At 37.2% G+C, this 8,087-nt stretch overlaps 1 long non-coding RNA gene across 1 annotated transcript; it reads right to left on the bottom strand.

Moving 5' to 3' along the window:
- Positions 1-215: 215 nt before the first annotated feature.
- On the bottom strand, positions 216-4,991 carry LOC113489560. Its single transcript, XR_003400054.1, has 3 exons — positions 4,980-4,991; positions 980-986; positions 216-336 (listed from the first exon to the last, which is right to left on the bottom strand). It is a non-coding gene; the product is annotated as an uncharacterized LOC113489560 (long non-coding RNA).
- Positions 4,992-8,087: the final 3,096 nt, after the last annotated feature.

The following is an 8,087-nucleotide window of genomic DNA, read 5'->3' as shown; positions in this document are numbered from 1 at the left end:
ACTCTAAATCCTCGCTGCAACCAGGTTTCCCCAGCAACTGTAGATCATTCTGAATCAATCCATAAGATCATACAACAGTTAAAAGATGGTGTTAAGCATTTGACAGAAGATGATGGTCTCGATTGGCTAACAAAGTTGTTTAAAGGATGGGGGTTATCGGGCTGGCTGATTTCTTTGATCAGAATGACTGGAATGATCCTGTTAGTCATCATAAGTGTGCTTTAATGTTGCCATGTCTTTTCAGTCTCCTGCAAAGGGCCCTGCAGAAGGCTGCTCATGCAATATTTGTAGCACAAATACAAAAAGGGGGAATTGTCGGGGTAGGCAGCGGGTCTGCTAAACGCCTGGCAGAGCAGATGGAATTTAACCTCAGCCAGATCATCCCGTACCCATGAGAAGTCTGCATGCAGGAGGACATACCACAGATAAGGAGCAAGGACAGTGAACATCTGCTGGAAGAAACATGAAACTGTTGAACGCAGATAAGGAACTGTGTTAATTATGTTCAGAAGTAAAACTTTAAGAAAGCTATCCAGTCATGTACCGTTGCTATGGGTGTACCGTTGCTATGGGTTTAGCCAATTATGTTAGAGCTTGAGGTAGTTGTAAAAGATATATAAAGTATGTAGAAAACAATAAACACACTTCTTCTTCTTCTTCTTCTTTTACTCCTAACTTAATTGTCAATTGTCGCATGACCGTCTCTACCGCGACAGATTTGTATGGACTGTTAAAGGAAAAAGGCCATAGTTCTGCCAAATGAATGCCTTCTTCTGTACCTGAATGTTCACATATTCAGAGTAAGAGGACAGAGGCTGAACCACTCTGAGAGGCATATTTATGATACAAGCAGCCTGAATGCACTCACTAACAGGGACAGGCAGTTTTTCTCGCTGTTTGTTCATGTTAGAGTATTGTGAAACTCCATCCTTTGTGATTAGTCATTTACCAAAGGAAGTGTAGGGATGTTTTTGTATACCCTCTTGCTGGAGTTAATGAGGAAAATCAGAAGTCTGAATGTTATTTTCAATGGAAAGACAATAAGAAAGAGGTTAAGTAAATAAAAAGGAGGAAGAATGGCCTAAAGAAAGGGAAAATTGAATACAAGGAAAAGGAGAAGGAAATAAAAGTAAGGAAACCTGTATCTTAAAAACAAAGACACCAAGGGAGCATTTAATTAACTTGTATTTTCTATCAGTATCTGGATGTTGGCACAGTCACTGTGTTTCTCTTCTGTGTCATTGGTATTCTGCATCTTCCAAAGATATAAAAGTAAACTTAGCTGTTTTACATGAGAAAAGGAAAGTGAAATAGTAGACAAACAGAGGCATTATGAGGAAATAGACAGAGACAAAAAAACCAGAGACAAACAAAAGGCATTATGAGGAAAATGATTTTATTCAGCAAGTGAATGAAGAAAAAGAGTGACAAGAGCTTCATTGCTTTATTTATGCCTTTTGAGCTATATCCATCTGGGATATTTGCCTTCAGTAGAGGCAGCTTCAAGGTGATGAAAATGAGAATGTTACTGCCCTCTGTAGTTTAGAAATCACAGATCTGTTTCCTTTGATGGGGTGTTGACATCAATTTTTAGAAATCATGGTAGAAAAATTATCTTTTATGTATACATTAGAATTACAAAAGTTAAACTTTTTATAGAGACTGTTGTCATAATACTTGCTGTTCACTTGTTTAATTCAACCTGAGGTATTCCTGTAGTTTCTAATCCGAGCTGAATAGTTAAGGAAAACTTGAGGAAAAAAAACCCCACATTTTATTTACCTTTTGAGTGAAAGATTTGTGTTGATTTTCAAGGTTAAAAAATTTAATACATAACTTGCTTACAGCAGTATTTTACCCAGAGTTTCTAGATGAGTTGATCTGTCAGGGAGGTGACTGTCAAATGGAAAAATAATAAGGTCAGGAATGAACCTGTCTTATTTGTGGCATGAGGGCATTTGAAATGTTTTTGCTTAAACATGATTATAATCAGAAATGACATTTAGTAATAGCCAAAAGGATTTTGGCCATTATCTAGTTGTATTTCATAGACATCTGGAGTGATCACAGCAAAGGAAGAGCCTCAACTGAGAAACCCTGAGCTTATTTACTTCCAGCATTGGCAGAGCATTGGTCAGAGATTCAATTCTTCATAAGAGCATCCCTATTAGAAAAATGTTTGATGTCTGGCGGCAGATGTATAAGCTAATAGCTTGAGTGGCCATAGGGGATCATTGTCATCATCTATTCTGAACCTCTTTTATCCTGAGTGTTCATCATAAAACACATACACAGTCTTGGGAGGATAAGGTAAGAGTATTAATCACTAGGCTATGGAGAATACATCTGCATGATATTTAGCACAAATACAAGCTCTTCTACCTATTTGACCAAGCAGTCACATAGTTGTGACTAGTGCAGTTTTGAGGTTAAGCTGGTAGTAGTGGTAATGCTAGAAAACACAAAAGGTATTTATAGGTGACTGAAGTGGGTTGATTGGAAATTGTATGATGAATGTAGAATTATACAGTACCTCAGGCCTCTTGAGAGAATGCAGGGTTCCAGACAACATCCCTCCACTATGAGTTGCATTCATTTAGCTGATACACAGATGTGTGATTAACTTAAAAAACCACCAGATCCTATTCTTTAAAAACAAGTATTTTAATTTTTAAGTGCTTGTCTTGTCTTGTTTTTTTACATCTCTATCTCAAGGGGTCTTATTTTTGGGGTCCTATCTATTAATCACTCATTCTAATCTATGTTGTGTTTTTTGCTTTGGTTAAAAATTCTTTTTCCCCCCAGGCTAAGATTGACTGACAGATCTCTCATCTTCAAATATTTCAAGTGCTATAGCCACTTTTGCTTTGTTCGGTCACATGCTAAGCTGTAAATATGTCATATGCATAATATTAATATATGTAACTGCTTTACCAGATAATTCTCTGCTCTAAGTGACAAAATTCACGATGTTAAGTATCAAATCTATATTATTTTTTGGCAGTAAGTTTGGAGTTTATTGCATCTGTAGAGATATCTGTCTTAAAAAAATGAAAATTCTGGCTCTGTGTTAAAAGAGTGTTTGAAGACTGGCTCAAAGACTGGCTCAAAAGGCATTAATAATATATCATATCTGACTGCTGCTTGCCCGTGCCAGATTAGGAAAGAATGTTCTTCATCTTATTTGAGTGCTTATAACTGTGGAACTAAATGAATGCAAAGTCTGACACCTAACTTGGTTTCAAAAATGCAGCCACTAATTTCCAAGACTGAAGTAAGTATGTAGGCATATTTCTCCCTGTGCGCTGTTCTAAACTTGAAAGGCTGTCACCTGCAGGACTCCCTGAGTCTTGTAACTACATGTCAGACTTATTCTTCCATGAATTTTTTCAACTGGTTTTTAAACATTTATGGTTTTGATATCCATAACATTCTGCATTAACAAATTCTAAAGTTTAACATTTGTAGTATTAAAAATTACCTCCTATTGTTTTTCTTAAATGCTTTTACTGGTAATACAGTTTGATACTCCCTCAAATTACAGTAAAGTAAGACTTTGTAGGAAAAAACTGTCACAGAAATGTTAGAGGACAAATGATGTGGCATGCATTTTACATAGCTGGTATTGGGAGAGCTTTAGGGTGACAAAACTATTGCTTTAGGGTGACTTTTACTGAGCCCTGTTTATTTAAATTACTTAAAATATTTTAAAATTTACATCTAAATATCCTTTAGCCTGTTAGTTTCCTCTTCTGAAAGACATGTTCCTACTACCTTGTTATTAAACTTTATATGTATGAAAATTCGATCAAAATACTTCTTATTTTGAAGGAAAGGGTGAAAAAGCCATCAAATACTTCCGATTTCTAACTTGTTCCTACATACTTCAGCTGTTGTCTTGTAATGTACCCTAGCAACATGTCATTGCTTTCAGTTTTATGGCTCTTTTTTGGTTTTCAGAGCATTAACAAGCTTCTGATATAATCATTTTAGTCTTACAGTATACTTCCTGTTTTTCCTCCTTGTTGTAAACTGAGTTGCCTGCACTCCAGTAGAACTGTAATCCCCTTTGCCCCTGTTTGTGAAGTAACTTCATTTTGAAAACAAATATGATAATTATTATGAGGTAATATTCACTACTGGTTTTAATGTTATGTATTTTCATTGCTAATTTGATATACCCTTTCTTCTCCTTTAGATTTCATTCGTACAGGAATGACTTTCTTGAATTTGTTGAAGACTTTTTTGAGTGTGGTCTGAAAGGTAAAAAAGGAAAAAAAAATAATTTTAATAATGTATGTTAAAGCCAGCATTATGTTCATTGGGGACTGGCTTTTGGGTTTTAAATTCTCAGAATTTGCATTAGCATGGTATAGTACTATCTAACAACACAAAACTCTTTAATGCGAGATACTCTTATAATTAGTTTGCTTTCTTCAGCAGTTTTGTTCTACTTGTATGCATTCATTCTGGTATTAGTTTGTTGCAGTTTGAAGCAAAATGCTTACTAAGCAAATGGTCTGCCATAGATATCTGAAAGAAGTTGCTGATACGGTAATGGAAATAACCTGTTTAATTATTTTATCATTCTATCATATAATTTACTAAAATGGTAGAACGTATTTTGCCAAGGCAAAAATCAAGAAAAGAGGTTAAATGATCTGCCAAAAATTGCAGGGAAAATATAGGTCACATGTCACAACTACTTGTTTCCATGTTCTGACTTACACCTGAATGTAGATCTGCAAAGGAAGGGAAAGCATATTGTCTACTCTGAAAACACTGATGTAAAAATCAGAGGGAGAATAAAGAGAAACCAATGTTTTTCACCCTTTCCATAATTAGTATAACCCATGGAGGTCACACCAACTGCAACAAAATTTGCTGGTAGGCTCAGTATTTGGAACAGTGGTGCATGAAGCATCAGCCATTATGTGCCAGCTGTGGCTCTGTCTCTGAAATTTGCAGCCCACAGATACTCTAACTAAGAAAACAGTAAAACTGTCATGACTATATTAATATTTTACAGAAAAAACAGGGGGATGGCTTCATCTTATAAATCTCTATATATGTTTCACCACCCATTTCCTGAGGCTCTTTTAATATTCCTACAGATTCATCTAGTCCTAAATCTAGTTAATGTCTACTGACTGGTACTCCTTGTTTTGCAGTGTGATCCTCTATGGAATTAAGTGCTAAGGCTTGGAGAACAGGCCCAAGCCAAAATTGACCTATAGATGAATCCTGTATATTTTATAACTGAAAACCATTGTGCTAGTAGATATTGTGCTACTTTATAACAACCCACTTATGCTGATGTAAAAAGTGCTAAAGCTTTGAAATACTGAAGCCTGAACAACAGGCCCGGAGCTGAAGCTGCTAACTTAGTCTGTAATCATTAACAAAATGTGTAAACTCGCTAGTGAAAGATGGAGTTTAGACAGAATATAATCAGCAGTGAGGATGAAATGCTGAGAGAATGTATCCAACTTTTCTTTCTCAGCCTTCTTCAAGGCTGAGGAGAACCCAAGTGTTTGGCCTTGTTAGAAATTCCCTTGGTTTCCGCCCCAGGCCCTGGCCAGGCTTTGGGTGGAATCCAACAGGAGAATGAAATTCAGATATTTTCCGCTCAAATCAAAGGTGCCAGTTATTTTCTGGCTTGCTGATTTTTGGATATGTAAGGCTGGGCCCGTCTGCAGCGACTTTGGCAGCCTCACCTGTGGGTGGACGCACCACGCAGGATTTCCCACTTGCCGGGACAGGCTCTGCAAACCCTCGCTGTAACCGGGGCTGCCCAGCCACTGCGGGTCTGGGTGATGGTAACGTGTGCAAGTGGTGAGGGATCTTTCTTAATCACTATTCTCTCTCTCGTGTAGCAATGATTTGTTGCATTACCCTGTATTTTCCTGTTTTTTGCTTTAAGTGCCTTGTTCTGTCTTTTCTTACTGCATGTTTTCTGTATTACTCTGTTACATTGTTTAGTTATCCCCAGTAAAATGCGCCTACTCTTTTCACTCTGGTGTCTGAGTTTAATTGGTATCCTTGATCAGCAAAACACCAGAAATCCCATCCTAATAATTTATTTTAGATTTATTATGTGTGGATAACAACCATGTGGTAAAGTGTTCTAAGATTACATGCATGTGATTATTCCAAATGAAGCTGAAATTAGTCTGTATTCAATACATACAAGTAACAGTCTTCTGAAATAAATGCCTGTTCAATAGTTAATGTAATGTACTGTAATATGGTCTCAGTAAGGCAAAACTCACTTTTAAAGCATAATTCTACGTGTTAATATTCTTCAGAGGACAAAAATCTCTTGATCTTCATGTGACACTGTCATCAGCCTTTGACAAGAAGTTCTGAAGATAAGAAGGAAGAACAAAATAAGTAGCTTAACATTTAAAATCTCATTTACCTATGATAATTATGACATTTATTTCCAAAATGAAGTTACTTAACATACAGGGGCAAAGGGGATTACAGTTCTTCAGGAGAGTAAGCACTCAGCATAAATTCCAAACTGAGATAACTGCATTTTTATTTCTAGTTGTTATCTACATAAATACTGTTGAGATCAAGACATAGACACAATTAAAATAGTGAACCTTCTGGGCTAAGGAGCCTGATTTAAAGCTGGGATATTCATCCTTGAATAAACAACACTCAGTAAAGTGGTGCAACTCCAGGTAGGAAGAGTACATACCTAAACAGCAGTCAGTCAGTCAGTCACTAAGAGAGAAGACATGTCCAAGGAAGCACACAGAGGAGCTTGGTACTGTATTTTACCTTAGCACATACTGGTATCATAAAGAGCCAGTTACAAAATATCATTCCCCTCCCATTAAAGTTGGTGTGACAGTGTATGTTTTTCAGAACTTTCCAGCTCCCTCAAGGGAAAATTTTTTTCTTCACTGTGAATGTAAATGTAAATGTATCCTTAAGGCTTTTGTAGAACCTGTATGATACAAAAACATTTCATGCATAAGAAGTGAAGCTTAAAGGGGAACTGTTTAGAGAGATTTGGCGTCTCTGAAACAGCTCTCTGTTCTTAGGATCAGAAAACATACAGTGTTCAGATAAAATAGGTTCCATCTTAAAAGCCCTGCTCCAAATCCATAGTCTGAGTTTTGATGAGTTCAAAGACTGCTGGACTAGCTTTCTGAATTATAGGGAGATGAAAAGTTTCATCACAGGCTGCTGATTCTGCTTCTCTGCTTCCACAGATTTCACCAAATCAGCAGATCTGCACTTGAGCTCCAGTCCTGCAGAACTCTTGATCACTCAGACTGCAGTGCTAGCTACTCAGCAGGGCTCTTCTTGCTGCAATGTTGTTGCATTCTCGGATTTTGCAGGGCTGAAGTGCTATAGAATTAGACCTTTCAGCATGATTAGTTCTTTCATCAATCTCATAGACGACACATGGCTTTTTGCCTAAAAATTTCTGGGTAAAGGAAGCATAGATATTCTTGGTTTGGATGGATTAGGGCAAAAATGTAGTCTATTTTTATTTCCTGCACAATAAGCCCAATTCTAGCTTTAAAATAAGAAACATAAAGGTAATCAATTAATTATCTGTGTAACAATGGTGGATCAATACCATAAATAAATGAAGTTTGTTAGGTGTTTTGAGATTCAGAAACGAGGAATTATATTGCCGCAGCAAGCACCTATAATTTTTATTTACATGTATTGAGTTTTGGGGGGTTTTATTTGCAACAGAATGTTTATTTTGAGAAAAATGTATAAAATTTAATGAAAGAAATTTAAAATTTATTGCTTTGCAGTGGGCGGAGGAAGCAAGCAGCCAATTCAATGTGAATGATAGAGCAAGCTTCAACCCCATTGAAAGAAATCACACCCTACACAAGCACTCTACAATACACTACCCGCAACTCCACTGGACACACCCAAGAAACCACACTACAATATCTCAGCCATTGGGCACATCCAAAAGGTCACACTACAATACCCCAGCCCCTCGCGGCATCCCCGGCATGCACAAACACCTCTCCTCCTGTGAACCTGCCCCTCTCCCAGGGCTGCCCTCCTCTCACCCCCAAGGCCACAATGCGCCCCAACCC

The sequence above is a fragment of the Athene cunicularia genome (genome assembly GCF_003259725.1).
Source record: "Athene cunicularia isolate RWA chromosome Z unlocalized genomic scaffold, athCun1 chrZ_part1, whole genome shotgun sequence".
In the NCBI taxonomy this organism is placed as follows: domain Eukaryota; kingdom Metazoa; phylum Chordata; class Aves; order Strigiformes; family Strigidae; genus Athene; species Athene cunicularia.
This window is presented reverse-complemented; position numbering and strand designations above follow the sequence as displayed.